This window comes from Cololabis saira, chromosome 2 (genome assembly GCF_033807715.1).
Source record: "Cololabis saira isolate AMF1-May2022 chromosome 2, fColSai1.1, whole genome shotgun sequence".
In the NCBI taxonomy this organism is placed as follows: Eukaryota; Metazoa; Chordata; class Actinopteri; order Beloniformes; family Belonidae; genus Cololabis; species Cololabis saira.
The window spans coordinates 50,398,184-50,415,632 of record NC_084588.1 but is presented as its reverse complement, the minus strand read 5'-3'; the positions used below and the strand labels follow the sequence as shown (position 1 = coordinate 50,415,632).

Below are 17,449 nucleotides of genomic sequence, written 5' to 3'. Positions count from 1 at the left end.
TGACGGTGATGTGTCAGAGCACCCGCTATCCGGCGGCATATCCTTTGAGGTCGATTACAACTAAGGCTGTGGTTAAGGCATTGTCGCAGTTTTTTCAGTGTTTGGTATCCCCAAAGTGGTTCAGAGTGACCAGGGGTCAAACTTTTCGTCTAACTTGTTTGGGCAAGTGTTGAGGCTGCTGCGTATTAGACAGAACCAATCGACAGCTTATCATGCGCAGAGCCAGGGGGCCCTCGAGCGGTTCCATCAGACGCTTAAGTCTCTCCTACGTGCCTATTGCACGGAGATGGATAGAGACTGGGAAGAGGGGCTCCCGTGGCTCATGTTGGCTGCGCGAGAGGCAGTGCAAGAAAGCACAGGATTTAGCCCAAATGAGTTGGTCTTTGGACATGTTGTGCGGGGTCCGTTAGCAGTGCTGAAGGGGGACTGCGTTGATACTGACCCGCCTAGCAGTTTGTTGGAATATGTAAACGGGTTCCGTCATCGATTGTTTGTTGCTGGTTGTATGGCACGGGAAAAATTGTCTGTGTCCCAAGAAAAAATGAAAAAGTTGTATGACCGTCGTTTCGTGCGTCATGACTACAGTCCAGGCGACCAGGTTCTGGCACTTTTGCCTATCGTTGGTTCGCCTTTCCAAGCAAAATATACAGGTCCATACAGTGTGGTTGAAAAGGTCTCTGATTTGAACTATATTATAGCAACACCCGGTCGGCGGAAAGCTAAACGTCTTTGTCATATAAATCTTTTGAAGCCGTATTACACCCGTGCTGAGCCGAGTTTGAGTCAGGAGCTGAGTGACGGGGTGCGCCCGGCTCTTGCTGTGGCTTCGCTGGCGGATGAATGTGACGGTGTGCCAGAGCCGGATGAAAGCTTGCTGTGCGGGCGGTTAAGAAATTCGGACTCGCTTGATAATTTGGACCAGTTGTTGGGTCACCTGTCCGCGTCGCAGCGCAGTGAACTGACATGTTTGGTGCGTAAGTATCCCTGTTTGTTCAGTGACATTCCCACGCAGACCGACTGGATTGAGCATGAGGTGGATGTTGGAGATGCTCGGCCCATTAAACAACAGTTTTACCGGGTGGCGCCGGGTAAACGTGAGCATTTAGATGGGGAGGTTGAGTATATGCTCCAAAATAATATAGCTGCTCCGTCGTCATCTAGTTGGTCTTCGCCTTGTATTTTGGTGCCGAAGCATGATGGCACACCTCGATTTTGTACAGACTTCCGCAAAGTAAATGCTGTTACAAAGTCTGATTCATTTCCATTACCACGAATAGACGATTGTATTGACCAGGTAGGCTCGGCCAAATTTGTCAGCAAGTTCGATCTGCTTAAGGGTTATTGGCAGGTGCCTCTGTCTGAGCGTGCGCAAGAGGTCTGTGCATTCATCACTCCGTCTGGCCTGTACAGTTATAAGGTTATGCCTTTTGGGCTTAAGAATGCCCCTGCGACGTTCCAACGACTAATGAACCGGATAGTGTCGGGTTTGCAGGGTTGCTCAGTCTATCTCGATGATCTGGTTGTTTATAGCGATACGTGGCACTCGCATCTTCAGCGTATTCGGGCGCTGTTTGACCGGTTGGCTGAAGCGCGCCTTACTGTCAACCTTGCCAAGTGCGTCTTTGCGCGAGCTACAGTGACGTACCTCGGCCGGGTGGTGGGACAGGGCTGTGTGGCTCCAGGCCAAGGTCGTGGCTGTGGCCAAGTATCCACAACCCACTACGAAAAAAGAACTGCAAAGGTTCCTGGGTTTAGTGGGTTATTATAGGTGTTTTTGCAAAAACTTCTCCACTGTTGTGTTCCCATTGACTGAATTGTTAAAGGCCAAGGCTAAATTTGTCTGGTCAGCTGAATGCCAGCAAGCTTTTGATAGTGTAAAATCTTTATTGTGTTCTTCTCCTGTATTAGCAGCTCCATGTTTTGACCAGGTATTTATGCTCCAAGTGGACGCCAGCCAGGTGGGAGCAGGTGCCGTCCTGCTGCAGGGGGGAAACCAGGGTGTGGTGAGACCAGTCAGCTTCTTCTCTAGGAAGTTTAATAGTTATCAGTCAAACTATTCTGTAATAGAGAAGGAAGCGTTGGCACTTGTTTGGGCCTTACAACATTTTGAAGTTTATGTTGGAGGAGCTCGAGCACCCCTGGTGGTTTTCACTGACCACAACCCTCTGACATTTCTTCGGTCTCTTAGATGTCCCAATCAGAGGCTTGTAAGATGGTCTCTATTTTTGCAGGCCTATGACCTGGACATTAGACATATAAAAGGAACAGACAATGTTATTGCAGATGCATTATCACGTGCACCTTTGTGTTAGTTTGTCCTTGTGTTATTCAAGTCAAATAACTGTCTGTTCTGCCTGTTAAACTGCTCTGTGCTCTCATCCTCTTAATCTGCTTCTCAGGTACCAGGGTTGCTGAGATGGGGCACAGTGGTGGGCTGCAGGCAGGATGACGGTGATAGGCTTGTGTTTTGTCATTAGTGTGATTTGTTCTTTGGTTGTGGGTGAAGGCCAATGGTTCCATGGGAAACATTGACTTTATGGGGGGGGGTGTGATGGCCTGTTATATTGTGTCTCAGTCCCTCTCTCTCTGTTTTCCTCTTCGAGGTGGAGCCAGCTGATTGCTAGATCTGGAGCACCTGGGCTGGGTGCTCCTCAGGAAGAGAAAAGGCTGGGGCTTCAGTCTTTCTCCCTCTCTCTCTTTTCATCCTGGCAGCACTCCTTTTGGTTTTGTTGAGCCTTTTGCACACACAACACCCTACAGCACATTTACACACATCCACATGCATACTACTGATTTTACTGACTTTACACATCCCATTCCTTATCTTATTTGTTTACCTTAATAAATATCTTAATTTACTAGTACGTTGCGTCCTTTCCCCTTCTTTTGTCATGGCCTTTGAGCCAGGGTTGTGACAATAGCAGTCTGAGATTCAAGATGGGAATCCTTTTGAGTTAATGCACAAACCTATGAGTGGATGGAGACTTGAGATCACCTTTGTTGTGAATTGACATGAAAACGGGAAAAAATACAGGGAAATTAACTGGAAAAAAAGTAGCTTTTTTCAGTCCGAAAGTGGTAGTGTGGCCGAGAGGTCTAAGGCGCTGGATTTAGGCTCCAGTCTCGGAAGAGGCGTGGGTTCAAATCCCACCACTGCCATTAATGTTTCAAACATATGTTGAAGACTATGTGTTATATCAAATACTGAATTTTCTTTGTGATCATTGTTTTGGTAAAAACAACAAATATTGACTGTTAAGGGGAATCTTTCTGAAACTATGTATACGCTGTCATTCCTTAACTTGTGCGATCGGTATGGTCCACTGCAACTCTGAGCTCAAACAATCCACCAGCATCAACCTCCCAAGATCTTGGATTACAGTCAAAACCTCAAACAATCCACCACCATCAACCTCCCAATATCTTGGATTACAGACGTGCGCCAATGCACACGGCAGGGACGTTTCACATTTTTCGGTCTTTTGAGATGAGTTTGACACGTCCAAATGAAGCAGACTATGATAAGAAACAATCTCTGGTCCATTTAAAGTGGATCAAATGTCTATGTTCTGATAGCAGTCTGAGATTCAAGATGGGAACCATTTTGAGTTAATGCACAAACCTATGAGTGGATGGAGACTTGAGATCATCTTTGTTGTGAATTGACATGAAAATGGGAAAAAATACAGGGAAATTAACTGGAAAAAAAGCAGCTCTTTTCCATCCATAAGTGGTAGTGTGGCCGAGAGTTCTAAGGTGCTGGATTTAGGCTCCAGTCTCGGAAGAGGCGTGGGTTCAAATCCCACCACTGCCATCAAGGCTTCAAAGATATGTTGAAGACTGTGTGTTACATCAAATACTACACTTTCTTTGTGATGATCAGTGTTTTGGTAAAAACAACAAATATTGACTCTTACAGGAATCTTTCTGAAACTATGTATACGCAGTCATTCCTTAACTTGTGCGGTCGGCATGGTCCACTGCAGCTCTGAGCTCAAACAATCCATCAGCCTCAACCTCCCAATATCTTGGATTACAGGCGTGTGCCAATGCACACGGCAGGGACGTTTCACATTTTTCGGTCTTTTGAGATGAGTTTGACACGTCCAAACGAAGCAGACTATGATAAGAAACAATCTCTGGTCCATTTAAAGGGGATCAAATGTCTTTGTTCTGATAGCAGTCTGAGATTCAAGATGGGAACCATTTTGAGTTAATGCACAAACCTATGAGTGGATGGAGACTTGAGATCATGTTTGTTGTGAATTGACATGAAAACGGGAAAAAAACAGGGAAATTAACTGGAAAAAAAGCAGCTTTTTTCCGTCCATAAGTGGTAGTGTGGCCGAGCGGTCTAAGGCGCTGGATTAAGGCTCCAGTCTCGGAAGAGGCGTTGGTTCAAATCCCACCACTGCCATCAAGGCTTCAACGATATGTTGAAGACTATGTGTTACATCAAATACTGAACTTTCTTTGTGATGATCATTGGTTTGGTAAAAACAACAAATATTGGCAGGGTTTCCCAGATCAGTTAAGTAGTTCTTAACAGCGAAAGACTTCTTTCAAACCTTCTTAAGGAGCCTGTGAAAGAAAATCGCGTTTCCCAGAGTCGCTCTTAGCTTAAGTATCTCTTTCATTAAGAAGGAAATGAAAGATGCTGCTGACCCAGTCTTTACAACCATCTTAGTGAACAAAGACTCACAGATCCAGCCGCGTCAGGCAAAACAATATTACACCAAGCAATGAGATATTAAAACAATGCACCCCGCACAAGTTTTGATCTATTTTATACTTTAGATTTATATTGTTTAGCATTTATTGGTGACAGCAAAGGGGGGAAAAAAAGAAAAATAAGGAATAACAAGTGTGTTCCTGTATATGCTTTATGCATTACGCACAAATAAAACGATCATCATGAATATCATTTATTTGATGATTTGGCTGCTATACATCATGTTCTCGCTGCAAATCAACCGCGTCACCGTGCGCGAAGCAGAACTGTTTTTATGAACGCATTCGTGCGTCAGCACTTCAATCCCCTGGACGTGCTGTCGGACCGCGCTGTCCAGGCAGCCGGGACACCGATCCTCCTGCGCCGCGCCCGAGCGCATCTATGTGATGACAGGGAAGCAGCAGCTGATCAACGGGATCCTTTGATGAATCGTTCATTACAGTCTCAAATATAATCAATGGTGTCGGTTTATATTAAAGAATCTTTTTGCCCAGAAGAAAAAAGAGCGAAGACAACGACCCATAACTATTTTCTTCTCTTGAAAAAACCCACCTGCGGGATGCAGCAGCATCAGAAGAGCAGGAATACGTGCGTGGCGGGGATGATCTCTGCAATCTGAAGCCCTCTATAATTGTAAAAAGAATTTCACTTATCACGGGTTTTTTTTGGAACATAGCCCCTGCGAAAAACCAGGGATTGCTGTAATTCCACGTTGCGATTTGCGAAACTCGCCTTCTCTTGGCTCATGTTTTTGAACGCACACACCCGCCCACCACGTTTCCTCCCGGTTTCTGCGTGTGGGGAAAAAAAGCCTCACTGTAGCCAGAAATAACGGAGTAACGCACCGTTTGGATGAAAAAGGGTCATTGAATTATATTTATCATCTTAATTTTTCATTATAACGCACAGGCAGCAGGGAATTAGTGCGTTAGGTAGCAGTGCTGCGTGTGAAAATGCGCTGATAGTGATCGGTGATCGATTTGCCTGGCATCGATTGATTTGGTTTCAGAACCGGACAGCTGCTCCAAAGAGCTTCTGAAAGAGCGAAACTAAAGAACGGTGTTAAGAAGTCATCTGGGAAACACCCATATCTTAGGGTTCTCTCTTAGTTCAAACCTTCTTTGAACCTCTCTTAAATCCTTAAGAGAGGTTGGATCTGGGAAACCCGGCCATTGACTGTTACAGGAATCTTTCAAATATTGACTGTTACAGGAATCTTTCTGAAACTATGTATACGCTGTCATTCCTTAACTTGTGCGATCGGCATGGTCCACTGCAACTCTGAGCTCAAACAATCCACCAGCATCAACCTCCCAATATCTTGGATTACAGGCGTGCGCCAATGCAAACAGCAGGGACGTTTCACATTTTTCGGTCTTTTGAGATGAGTTTGACACGTCCAAACGAAGCAGACTATGATAAGAAACAATCTCTGGTCCATTTAAAGGGGATCAAATGTCTATGTTCTGATAGCAGTCTGAGATTCAAGATGGGGATCCTTTTGAGTTAATGCACAAACCTATGAGTGGATGGAGACTTGAGATCACCTTTGTTGTGAATTGACATGAAAACGGGAAAAAATACAGGGAAATTAACTGGAAAAAAAGTAGCTTTTTTCAGTCCGAAAGTGGTAGTGTGGCCGAGAGGTCTAAGGCGCTGGATTTAGGCTCCAGTCTCGGAAGAGGCGTGGGTTCAAATCCCACCACTGCCATTAATCTTTCAAACATATGTTGAAGACTATGTGTTATATCAAATACTGAATTTTCTTTGTGATGATCATTGTTTTGGTAAAAACAACTAATATTGACTGTTACAGGAATCTTTCTGAAACTATGTATACGCTGTCATTCCTTAACTTGTGCGATCGGTATGGTCCACTGCAACTCTGAGCTCAAACAATCCACCAGCATCAACCTCCCAAGATCTTGGATTACAGGCGTGCGCCAATGCACACGGCAGGGACGTTTCACATTTTTCGGTCTTTTGAGATGAGTTTGACACGTCCAAACGAAGCAGACTATGATAAGAAACAATCTCTGGTCCATTTAAAGGGGATCAAATGTCTATGTTCTGATAGCAGTCTGAGATTCAAGATGGGAACCATTTTGAGTTAATGCACAAACCTATGAGTGGATGGAGACTTGAGATCATCTTTGTTGTGAATTGACATGAAAATGGGAAAAAATACAGGGAAATTAACTCGAAAAAAAGCTGCTTTTTTCCGTCCATAAGTGGTAGTGTGGCCGAGCGGTCTAAGGCGCTGGATTAAGGCTCCAGTCTCGGAAGAGGCGTGGGTTCAAATCCCACCACTGCCATCAAGGCTTCAAAGATATGTTGATGACTATGTGTTACATCAAATACTACACTTTCTTTGTGATGATCATTGTTTTGGTAAAAACAACAAATATTGACTGTTACAGGAATCTTTCTGAAACTATGTATACGCTGTCATTCCTTAACTTGTGCGATCGGTATGGTCCACTGCAACTCTGAGCTCAAACAATCCACCAGCATCAACCTCCCAAGATCTTGGATTACAGGCGTGCGCCAATGCACACGGCAGGGACGTTTCACATTTTTCGGTCTTTTGAGATGAGTTTGACACGTCCAAACGAAGCAGACTATGATAAGAAACAATCTCTGGTCCATTTAAAGGGGATCAAATGTCTATGTTCTGATAGCAGTCTGAGATTCAAGATGGGAACCATTTTGAGTTAATGCACAAACCTATGAGTGGATGGAGACTTGAGATCATCTTTGTTGTGAATTGACATGAAAATGGGAAAAAATACAGGGAAATTAACTGGAAAAAAAGCAGCTCTTTTCCATCCATAAGTGGTAGTGTGGCCGAGAGTTCTAAGGTGCTGGATTTAGGCTCCAGTCTCGGAAGAGGCGTGGGTTCAAATCCCACCACTGCCATCAAGGCTTCAAAGATATGTTGAAGACTGTGTGTTACATCAAATACTACACTTTCTTTGTGATGATCATTGTTTTGGTAAAAACAACAAATATTGACTCTTACAGGAATCTTTCTGAAACTATGTATACGCAGTCATTCCTTAACTTGTGCGGTCGGCATGGTCCACTGCAGCTCTGAGCTCAAACAATCCATCAGCCTCAACCTCCCAATATCTTGGATTACAGGCGTGTGCCAATGCACACGGCAGGGACTTTTCACATTTTTCGGTCTTTTGAGATGAGTTTGACACGTCCAAACGAAGCAGACTATGATAATAAACAATCTCTGGTCCATTTAAAGGGGATCAAATGTCTTTGTTCTGATAGCAGTCTGAGATTCAAGATGGGAACCATTTTGAGTTAATGCACAAACCTATGAGTGGATGGAGACTTGAGATCATGTTTGTTGTGAATTGACATGAAAACGGGAAAAAAAACAGGGAAATTAACTGGAAAAAAAGCAGCTTTTTTCCGTCGATAAGTGGTAGTGTGGCCGAGCGGTCTAAGGCGCTGGATTAAGGCTCCAGTCTCGGAAGAGGCGTGGGTTCAAATCCCACCACTGCCATCAAGGCTTCAAAGATATGTTGATGACTATGTGTTACATAAAATACTACGCTTTCATTGTGATGATCATTGTTTTGGTAAAAACAACAAATATTGACTGTTACAGGAATCTTTCAAATATTGACTGTTACAGGAATCTTTCTGAAACTATGTATACGCTGTCATTCCTTAACTTGTTCGATCGGCATGGTCCACTGCAGCTCTGAGCTCAAACAATCCACCAGCATCAACCTCCCAATATCTTGGATTACACGCGTGCGCCTATGCAAACGGCAGGGACGTTTCACATTTTTCGGTCTTTTGAGATGAGTTTGACACGTCCAAACGAAGCAGACTATGATAAGAAACAATCTCTGGTCCATTTAAAGGGGATCAAATGTCTATGTTCTGATAGCAGTCTGAGATTCAAGATGGGAATCCTTTTGAGTTAATGCACAAACCTATGAGTGGATGGAGACTTGAGATCACCTTTGTTGTGAATTGACAAAAAACGGGAAAAAATACAGGGAAATTAACTGGAAAGAAAGTAGCTTTTTTCAGTCCGAAAGTGGTAGTGTGGCCGAGAGGTCTAAGGCGCTGGATTTAGGCTCCAGGTCTCGGAAGAGGCCTGGGTTCAAATCCCACCACTGCCATTAAGGCTTCAAACATATGTTGAAGACTATGTGTTATATCAAATACTGAATTTTCTTTGTGATGATCATTGTTTTGGTAAAAACAACAAATATTGACTGTTACAGGAATCTTTCTGAAACTATGTATACGCAGTCATTCCTTAACTTGTGCGATCGGCATGGTCCACTGCAGGTCTGAGCTCCAACAATCCACCACCATCAACCTCCCAATACCTTTGATTACAGGCGTGCGCCAATGCACACGTCAGGGAAGTTTCACATTTTTCGGTCTTTTGAGATGAGCTTGACACGTCCAAACGAAGCAGACAATGATAAGAAACAATCTCTGGTCCATTTAAAGTGGATCCAATGTCTTTGTTCTGATAGCAGTCTGAGATTCAAGATGGGAACCATTTTGAGTTAATGCACAAACCTATGAGTGGATGGAGACTTGAGATCATGTTTGTTGTGAATTGACATGAAAACAGGAAAAAAAACAGGGAAATTAACTGGAAAAAAAGCAGCTTTTTTCCGTCCATAAGTGGTAGTGTGGCCGAGCGGTCTAAGGCGCTGGATTAAGGCTCCAGTCTCGGAAGAGGCGTGGGTTCAAATCCCACCACTGCCATCAAGGCTTCAAAGATATGTTGATGACTATGTGTTACATAAAATACTACGCTTTCTTTGTGATGATCATTGTTTTGGTAAAAACAACAAATATTGACTGTTACAGGAATCTTTCAAATATTGACTGTTACAGGAATCTTTCTGAAACTATGTATACGCTGTCATTCCTTAACTTGTGCGATCGGCATGGTCCACTGCAACTCTGAGCTCAAACAATCCACCAGCATCAACCTCCCAATATCTTGGATTACAGGCGTGCGCCAATGCACACGGCAGGGACGTTTCACATTTTTCGGTCTTTTGAGATGAGTTTGACACGTCCAAACGAAGCAGACTATGATAAGAAACAATCTCTGGTCCATTTAAAGGGGATCAAATGTCTATGTTCTGATAGCAGTCTGAGATTCAAGATGGGAACCATTTTGAGTTAATGCACAAACCTATGAGTGGATGGAGACTTGAGATCATGTTTGTTGTGAATTGACATGAAAACGGGAAAAAATACAGGGAAATTAACTGGAAAAAAAGCAGCTTTTTTCCATCCATAAGTGGTAGTGTGGCCGAGCGGTCTAAGGCGCTGGATTAAGGCTCCAGTCTCGGAAGAGGCGTGGGTTCAAATCCCACCACTGCCATCAAGGCTTCAAAGATGTGTTGATGACTATGTGTTACATAAAATACTACGCTTTCTTTGTGATGATCATTGTTTTGGTAAAAACAACAAATATTGACTGTTACAGGAATCTTTCAAATATTGACTGTTACAGGAATCTTTCTGAAACTATGTATACGCTGTCATTCCTTAACTTGTTCGATCGGCATGGTCCACTGCAGCTCTGAGCTCAAACAATCCACCAGCATCAACCTCCCAATATCTTGGATTACAGGCGTGCGCCTATGCAAACGGCAGGGACGTTTCACATTTTTCGGTCTTTTGAGATGAGTTTGACACGTCCAAACGAAGCAGACTATGATAAGAAACAATCTCTGGTCCATTTAAAGGGGATCAAATGTCTATGTTCTGATAGCAGTCTGAGATTCAAGATGGGAATCCTTTTGAGTTAATGCACAAACCTATGAGTGGATGGAGACTTGAGATCACCTTTGTTGTGAATTGACATGAAAACGGGAAAAAATACAGGGAAATTAACTGGAAAGAAAGTAGCTTTTTTCAGTCTGAAAGTGGTAGTGTGGCCGAGAGGTCTAAGGTGCTGGATTTAGGCTCCAGGCTCGGAAGAGGCGTGGGTTCAAATCCCACCACTGCCATTAAGGCTTCAAGCATATGTTGAAGACTATGTGTTATATCAAATACTGAATTTTCTTTGTGATGATCATTGTTTTGGTAAAAACAACAAATATTGACTGTTACAGGAATCTTTTGAAACTATGTATACGCAGTCATTCCTTAACTTGTGCGATCGGCATGGTCCACTGCAGGTCTGAGCTCCAACAATCCACCACCATCAACCTCCCAATACCTTTGATTACAGGCGTGCGCCAATGCACACGTCAGGGAAGTTTCACATTTTTCGGTCTTTTGAGATGAGCTTGACACGTCCAAACGAAGCAGACTATGATAAGAAACAATCTCTGGTCCATTTAAAGTGGATCCAATGTCTTTGTTCTGATAGCAGTCTGAGATTCAAGATGGGAACCATTTTGAGTTAATGCACAAACCTATGAGTTGATGGAGACTTGAGATCATCTTTGTTGTGAATTGACATGAAAATGGGAAAAAGTACAGGGAAATTAACTGGAAAAAAAAGTAGCTTTTTTCCATCCATAAGTGGTAGTGTGGCCGAGCGGTCTAAGGCGCTGGATTAAGGCTCCAGTCTCGGAAGAGGCGTGGGTTCAAATCCCACCACTGCCATCAAGGCTTCAACGATATGTTGAAGACTATGTGTTACATCAAATACTGAACTTTCTTTGTGATGATCATTGGTTTGGTAAAAACAACAAATATTGGCAGGGTTTCCCAGATCAGTTAAGTAGTTCTTAACAGCGAAAGACTTCTTTCAAACCTTCTTAAGGAGCCTGTGAAAGAAAATCGCGTTTCCCATAGTCGCTCTTAGCTTAAGTATCTCTTTCATTAAGAAGGAAATGAAAGATGCTGCTGACCCAGTCTTTACAACCATCTTAGTGAACAAAGACTCACAGATCCAGCCGCGTCAGGCAAAACAATATTACACCAAGCAATGAGATATTAAAACAATGCACCCCGCACATGTTTTGATCTATTTTATACTTTAGATTTATATTGTTTAGCATTTATTGGTGACAGCAAAGGGGGAAAAAAAAGAAAAATAAGGAATAACAAGTGTGTTCCTGTATATGCTTTATGCATTACGCACAAATAAAACGATCATCATGAATATCATTTATTTGATGATTTGGCTGCTATACATCATGTTCTCGCTGCAAATCAACCGCGTCACCGTGCGCGAAGCAGAACTGTTTTTATGAACGCATTCGTGCGTCAGCACTTCAATCCCCTGGACGTGCTGTCGGACCGCGCTGTCCAGGCAGCCGGGACACCGATCCTCCTGCGCCGCGCCCGAGCGCATCTATGTGATGACAGGGAAGCAGCAGCTGATCAACGGGATCCTTTGATGAATCGTTCATTACAGTCTCAAATATAATCAATGGTGTCGGTTTATATTAAAGAATCTTTTTGCCCAGAAGAAAAAATAGCGAAGACAACGACCCATAACTATTTTCTTCTCTTGAAAAAACCCACCTGCGGGATGCAGCAGCATCAGAAGAGCAGGAATACGTGCGTGGCGGGGATGATCTCTGCAATCTGAAGCCCTCTATAATTGTAAAAAGAATTTCACTTATCACGGGTTCTTTTTGGAACATAGCCCCTGCGAAAAACCAGGGATTGCTGTAATTCCACGTTGCGATTTGCGAAACTCGCCTTCTCTTGGCTCATGTTTTTGAACGCACACACCCGCCCACCACGTTTCCTCCCGGTTTCTGCGTGTGGGGAAAAAAAGCCTCACTGTAGCCAGAAATAACGGAGTAACGCACCGTTTGGATGAAAAAGGGTCATTGAATTATATTTATCATCTTAATTTTTCATTATAACGCACAGGCAGCAGGGAATTAGTGCGTTAAGTAGCAGTGCTGCGTGTGAAAATGCGCTGATAGTGATCGGTGATCGATTTGCCTGGCATCGATTGATTTGGTTTCAGAACCGGACAGCTGCTCCAAAGAGCTTCTGAAAGAGCGAAACTAAAGAACGGTGTTAAGAAGTCATCTGGGAAACACCCATATCTTAGGGTTCTCTCTTAGTTCAAACCTTCTTTGAACCTCTCTTAAATCCTTAAGAGAGGTTGGATCTGGGAAACCCGGCCATTGACTGTTACAGGAATCTTTCAAATATTGACTGTTACAGGAATCTTTCTGAAACTATGTATACGCTGTCATTCCTTAACTTGTGCGATCGGCATGGTCCACTGCAACTCTGAGCTCAAACAATCCACCAGCATCAACCTCCCAATATCTTGGATTACAGGCGTGCGCCAATGCAAACAGCAGGGACGTTTCACATTTTTCGGTCTTTTGAGATGAGTTTGACACGTCCAAACGAAGCAGACTATGATAAGAAACAATCTCTGGTCCATTTAAAGGGGATCAAATGTCTATGTTCTGATAGCAGTCTGAGATTCAAGATGGGGATCCTTTTGAGTTAATGCACAAACCTATGAGTGGATGGAGACTTGAGATCACCTTTGTTGTGAATTGACATGAAAACGGGAAAAAATACAGGGAAATTAACTGGAAAAAAAGTAGCTTTTTTCAGTCCGAAAGTGGTAGTGTGGCCGAGAGGTCTAAGGCGCTGGATTTAGGCTCCAGTCTCGGAAGAGGCGTGGGTTCAAATCCCACCACTGCCATTAATCTTTCAAACATATGTTGAAGACTATGTGTTATATCAAATACTGAATTTTCTTTGTGATGATCATTGTTTTGGTAAAAACAACAAATATTGACTGTTACAGGAATCTTTCTGAAACTATGTATACGCTGTCATTCCTTAACTTGTGCGATCGGTATGGTCCACTGCAACTCTGAGCTCAAACAATCCACCAGCATCAACCTCCCAAGATCTTGGATTACAGGCGTGCGCCAATGCACACGGCAGGGACGTTTCACATTTTTCGGTCTTTTGAGATGAGTTTGACACGTCCAAACGAAGCAGACTATGATAAGAAACAATCTCTGGTCCATTTAAAGGGGATCAAATGTCTATGTTCTGATAGCAGTCTGAGATTCAAGATGGGAACCATTTTGAGTTAATGCACAAACCTATGAGTGGATGGAGACTTGAGATCATCTTTGTTGTGAATTGACATGAAAATGGGAAAAATACAGGAAAATTAACTCGAAAAAAAGATGCTTTTTTCCATCCATAAGTGGTAGTGTGGCCGAGCGGTCTAAGGCGCTGGATTAAGGCTCCAGTCTCGGAAGAGGCGTGGGTTCAAATCCCACCACTGCCATCAAGGCTTCAAAGATATGTTGATGACTATGTGTTACATCAAATACTACACTTTCTTTGTGATGATCATTGTTTTGGTAAAAACAACAAATATTGACTGTTACAGGAATCTTTCTGAAACTATGTATACGCTGTCATTCCTTAACTTGTGCGATCGGTATGGTCCACTGCAACTCTGAGCTCAAACAATCCACCAGCATCAACCTCCCAAGATCTTGGATTACAGGCGTGCGCCAATGCACACGGCAGGGACGTTTCACATTTTTCGGTCTTTTGAGATGAGTTTGACACGTCCAAACGAAGCAGACTATGATAAGAAACAATCTCTGGTCCATTTAAAGGGGATCAAATGTCTATGTTCTGATAGCAGTCTGAGATTCAAGATGGGAACCATTTTGAGTTAATGCACAAACCTATGAGTGGATGGAGACTTGAGATCATCTTTGTTGTGAATTGACATGAAAATGGGAAAAAATACAGGGAAATTAACTGGAAAAAAAGCAGCTCTTTTCCATCCATAAGTGGTAGTGTGGCCGAGAGTTCTAAGGTGCTGGATTTAGGCTCCAGTCTCGGAAGAGGCGTGGGTTCAAATCCCACCACTGCCATCAAGGCTTCAAAGATATGTTGAAGACTGTGTGTTACATCAAATACTGAACTTTCTTTGTGATGATCTTTGTTTTGGTAAAAACAACAAATATTGACTCTTACAGGAATCTTTCTGAAACTATGTATACGCAGTCATTCCTTAACTTGTGCGGTCGGCATGGTCCACTGCAGCTCTGAGCTCAAACAATCCATCAGCCTCAACCTCCCAATATCTTGGATTACAGGCGTGTGCCAATGCACACGGCAGGGACTTTTCACATTTTTCGGTCTTTTGAGATGAGTTTGACACGTCCAAACGAAGCAGACTATGATAATAAACAATCTCTGGTCCATTTAAAGGGGATCAAATGTCTTTGTTCTGATAGCAGTCTGAGATTCAAGATGGGAACCATTTTGAGTTAATGCACAAACCTATGAGTGGATGGAGACTTGAGATCATGTTTGTTGTGAATTGACATGAAAACGGGAAAAAAAACAGGGAAATTAACTGGAAAAAAAGCAGCTTTTTTCCGTCCATAAGTGGTAGTGTGGCCGAGCGGTCTAAGGCGCTGGATTAAGGCTCCAGTCTCGGAAGAGGCGTGGGTTCAAATCCCACCACTGCCATCAAGGCTTCAAAGATATGTTGATGACTATGTGTTACATAAAATACTACGCTTTCTTTGTGATGATCATTGTTTTGGTAAAAACAACAAATATTGACTGTTACAGGAATCTTTCAAATATTGACTGTTACAGGAATCTTTCTGAAACTATGTATACGCTGTCATTCCTTAACTTGTTCGATCGGCATGGTCCACTGCAGCTCTGAGCTCAAACAATCCACCAGCATCAACCTCCCAATATCTTGGATTACACGCGTGCGCCTATGCAAACGGCAGGGACGTTTCACATTTTTCGGTCTTTTGAGATGAGTTTGACACGTCCAAACGAAGCAGACTATGATAAGAAACAATCTCTGGTCCATTTAAAGGGGATCAAATGTCTATGTTCTGATAGCAGTCTGAGATTCAAGATGGGAATCCTTTTGAGTTAATGCACAAACCTATGAGTGGATGGAGACTTGAGATCACCTTTGTTGTGAATTGACAAAAAACGGGAAAAAATACAGGGAAATTAACTGGAAAGAAAGTAGCTTTTTTCAGTCCGAAAGTGGTAGTGTGGCCGAGAGGTCTAAGGCGCTGGATTTAGGCTCCAGTCTCGGAAGAGGCCTGGGTTCAAATCCCACCACTGCCATCAAGGCTTCAAACATATGTTGAAGACTATGTGTTATATCAAATACTGAATTTTCTTTGTGATGATCATTGTTTTGGTAAAAACAACAAATATTGACTGTTACAGGAATCTTTCTGAAACTATGCATACGCAGTCATTCCTTAACTTGTGCGATCGGCATGGTCCACTGCAACTCTGAGCTCCAACAATCCACCACCATCAACCTCCCAATACCTTTGATTACAGGCGTGCGCCAATGCACACGTCAGGGAAGTTTCACATTTTTCGGTCTTTTGAGATGAGCTTGACACGTCCAAACGAAGCAGACTATGATAAGAAACAATCTCTGGTCCATTTAAAGTGGATCCAATGTCTTTGTTCTGATAGCAGTCTGAGATTCAAGATGGGAACCATTTTGAGTTAATGCACAAACCTATGAGTGGATGGAGACTTGAGATCATGTTTGTTGTGAATTGACATGAAAACAGGAAAAAGTACAGGGAAATTAACTGGAAAAAAAAGTAGCTTTTTTCCATCCATAAGTGGTAGTGTGGCCGAGCGGTCTAAGGCGCTGGATTAAGGCTCCAGTCTCGGAAGAGGCGTGGGTTCAAATCCCACCACTGCCATCAAGGCTTCAAAGATGTGTTGATGACTATGTGTTACATAAAATACTACGCTTTCTTTGTGATGATCATTGTTTTGGTAAAAACAACAAATATTGACTGTTACAGGAATCTTTCAAATATTGACTGTTACAGGAATCTTTCTGAAACTATGTATACGCTGTCATTCCTTAACTTGTTCGATCGGCATGGTCCACTGCAGCTCTGAGCTCAAACAATCCACCAGCATCAACCTCCCAATATCTTGGATTACAGGCGTGCGCCTATGCAAACGGCAGGGACGTTTCACATTTTTCGGTCTTTTGAGATGAGTTTGACACGTCCAAACGAAGCAGACTATGATAAGAAACAATCTCTGGTCCATTTAAAGGGGATCAAATGTCTATGTTCTGATAGCAGTCTGAGATTCAAGATGGGAATCCTTTTGAGTTAATGCACAAACCTATGAGTGGATGGAGACTTGAGATCACCTTTGTTGTGAATTGACATGAAAACGGGAAAAAATACAGGGAAATTAACTGGAAAGAAAGTGGCTTTTTTCAGTCTGAAAGTGGTAGTGTGGCCGAGAGGTCTAAGGCGCTGGATTTAGGCTCCAGGCTCGGAAGAGGCGTGGGTTCAAATCCCACCACTGCCATCAAGGCTTCAACGATATGTTGAAGACTATGTGTTACATCAAATACTGAACTTTCTTTGTGATGATCATTGGTTTGGTAAAAACAACAAATATTGGCAGGGTTTCCCAGATCAGTTAAGTAGTTCTTAACAGCGAAAGACTTCTTTCAAACCTTCTTAAGGAGCCTGTGAAAGAAAATCGCGTTTCCCAGAGTCGCTCTTAGCTTAAGTATCTCTTTCATTAAGAAGGAAATGAAAGATGCTGCTGACCCAGTCTTTACAACCATCTTAGTGAACAAAGACTCACAGATCCAGCCGCGTCAGGCAAAACAATATTACACCAAGCAATGAGATATTAAAACAATGCACCCCGCACAAGTTTTGATCTATTTTATACTTTAGATTTATATTG

At 42.9% G+C, this 17,449-nt stretch overlaps 16 non-coding genes across 16 annotated transcripts; all 16 read left to right on the top strand.

The window, feature by feature from the left end:
• The first annotated feature begins 3,077 nt into the window (after positions 1–3,077).
• Positions 3,078–3,159, top strand: trnal-uag (transfer RNA leucine (anticodon UAG)). The gene has a single exon. It is a non-coding gene; the product is annotated as a tRNA-Leu (tRNA).
• A 1,176-nt stretch (positions 3,160–4,335) lies between these two features.
• trnal-aag (transfer RNA leucine (anticodon AAG)) lies at positions 4,336–4,417 on the top strand. Its single transcript has one exon. It is a non-coding gene; the product is annotated as a tRNA-Leu (tRNA).
• A 1,944-nt stretch (positions 4,418–6,361) lies between these two features.
• Positions 6,362–6,443, top strand: trnal-uag (transfer RNA leucine (anticodon UAG)). The gene has a single exon. It is a non-coding gene; the product is annotated as a tRNA-Leu (tRNA).
• A 522-nt stretch (positions 6,444–6,965) lies between these two features.
• trnal-aag (transfer RNA leucine (anticodon AAG)) lies at positions 6,966–7,047 on the top strand. Its single transcript has one exon. It is a non-coding gene; the product is annotated as a tRNA-Leu (tRNA).
• A 1,126-nt stretch (positions 7,048–8,173) lies between these two features.
• Positions 8,174–8,255, top strand: trnal-aag (transfer RNA leucine (anticodon AAG)). Its single transcript has one exon. It is a non-coding gene; the product is annotated as a tRNA-Leu (tRNA).
• Positions 8,256–8,803: 548 nt separating this feature from the next.
• trnal-uag (transfer RNA leucine (anticodon UAG)) lies at positions 8,804–8,886 on the top strand. Its single transcript has one exon. It is a non-coding gene; the product is annotated as a tRNA-Leu (tRNA).
• A 522-nt stretch (positions 8,887–9,408) lies between these two features.
• Positions 9,409–9,490, top strand: trnal-aag (transfer RNA leucine (anticodon AAG)). The gene has a single exon. It is a non-coding gene; the product is annotated as a tRNA-Leu (tRNA).
• Positions 9,491–10,039: 549 nt separating this feature from the next.
• On the top strand, positions 10,040–10,121 carry trnal-aag (transfer RNA leucine (anticodon AAG)). The gene has a single exon. It is a non-coding gene; the product is annotated as a tRNA-Leu (tRNA).
• A 549-nt stretch (positions 10,122–10,670) lies between these two features.
• On the top strand, positions 10,671–10,752 carry trnal-uag (transfer RNA leucine (anticodon UAG)). Its single transcript has one exon. It is a non-coding gene; the product is annotated as a tRNA-Leu (tRNA).
• A 522-nt stretch (positions 10,753–11,274) lies between these two features.
• trnal-aag (transfer RNA leucine (anticodon AAG)) lies at positions 11,275–11,356 on the top strand. Its single transcript has one exon. It is a non-coding gene; the product is annotated as a tRNA-Leu (tRNA).
• A 1,944-nt stretch (positions 11,357–13,300) lies between these two features.
• Positions 13,301–13,382, top strand: trnal-uag (transfer RNA leucine (anticodon UAG)). The gene has a single exon. It is a non-coding gene; the product is annotated as a tRNA-Leu (tRNA).
• A 521-nt stretch (positions 13,383–13,903) lies between these two features.
• Positions 13,904–13,985, top strand: trnal-aag (transfer RNA leucine (anticodon AAG)). The gene has a single exon. It is a non-coding gene; the product is annotated as a tRNA-Leu (tRNA).
• Positions 13,986–15,111: 1,126 nt separating this feature from the next.
• On the top strand, positions 15,112–15,193 carry trnal-aag (transfer RNA leucine (anticodon AAG)). The gene has a single exon. It is a non-coding gene; the product is annotated as a tRNA-Leu (tRNA).
• A 548-nt stretch (positions 15,194–15,741) lies between these two features.
• Positions 15,742–15,823, top strand: trnal-uag (transfer RNA leucine (anticodon UAG)). Its single transcript has one exon. It is a non-coding gene; the product is annotated as a tRNA-Leu (tRNA).
• Positions 15,824–16,346: 523 nt separating this feature from the next.
• On the top strand, positions 16,347–16,428 carry trnal-aag (transfer RNA leucine (anticodon AAG)). The gene has a single exon. It is a non-coding gene; the product is annotated as a tRNA-Leu (tRNA).
• A 549-nt stretch (positions 16,429–16,977) lies between these two features.
• On the top strand, positions 16,978–17,059 carry trnal-uag (transfer RNA leucine (anticodon UAG)). Its single transcript has one exon. It is a non-coding gene; the product is annotated as a tRNA-Leu (tRNA).
• Positions 17,060–17,449: the final 390 nt, after the last annotated feature.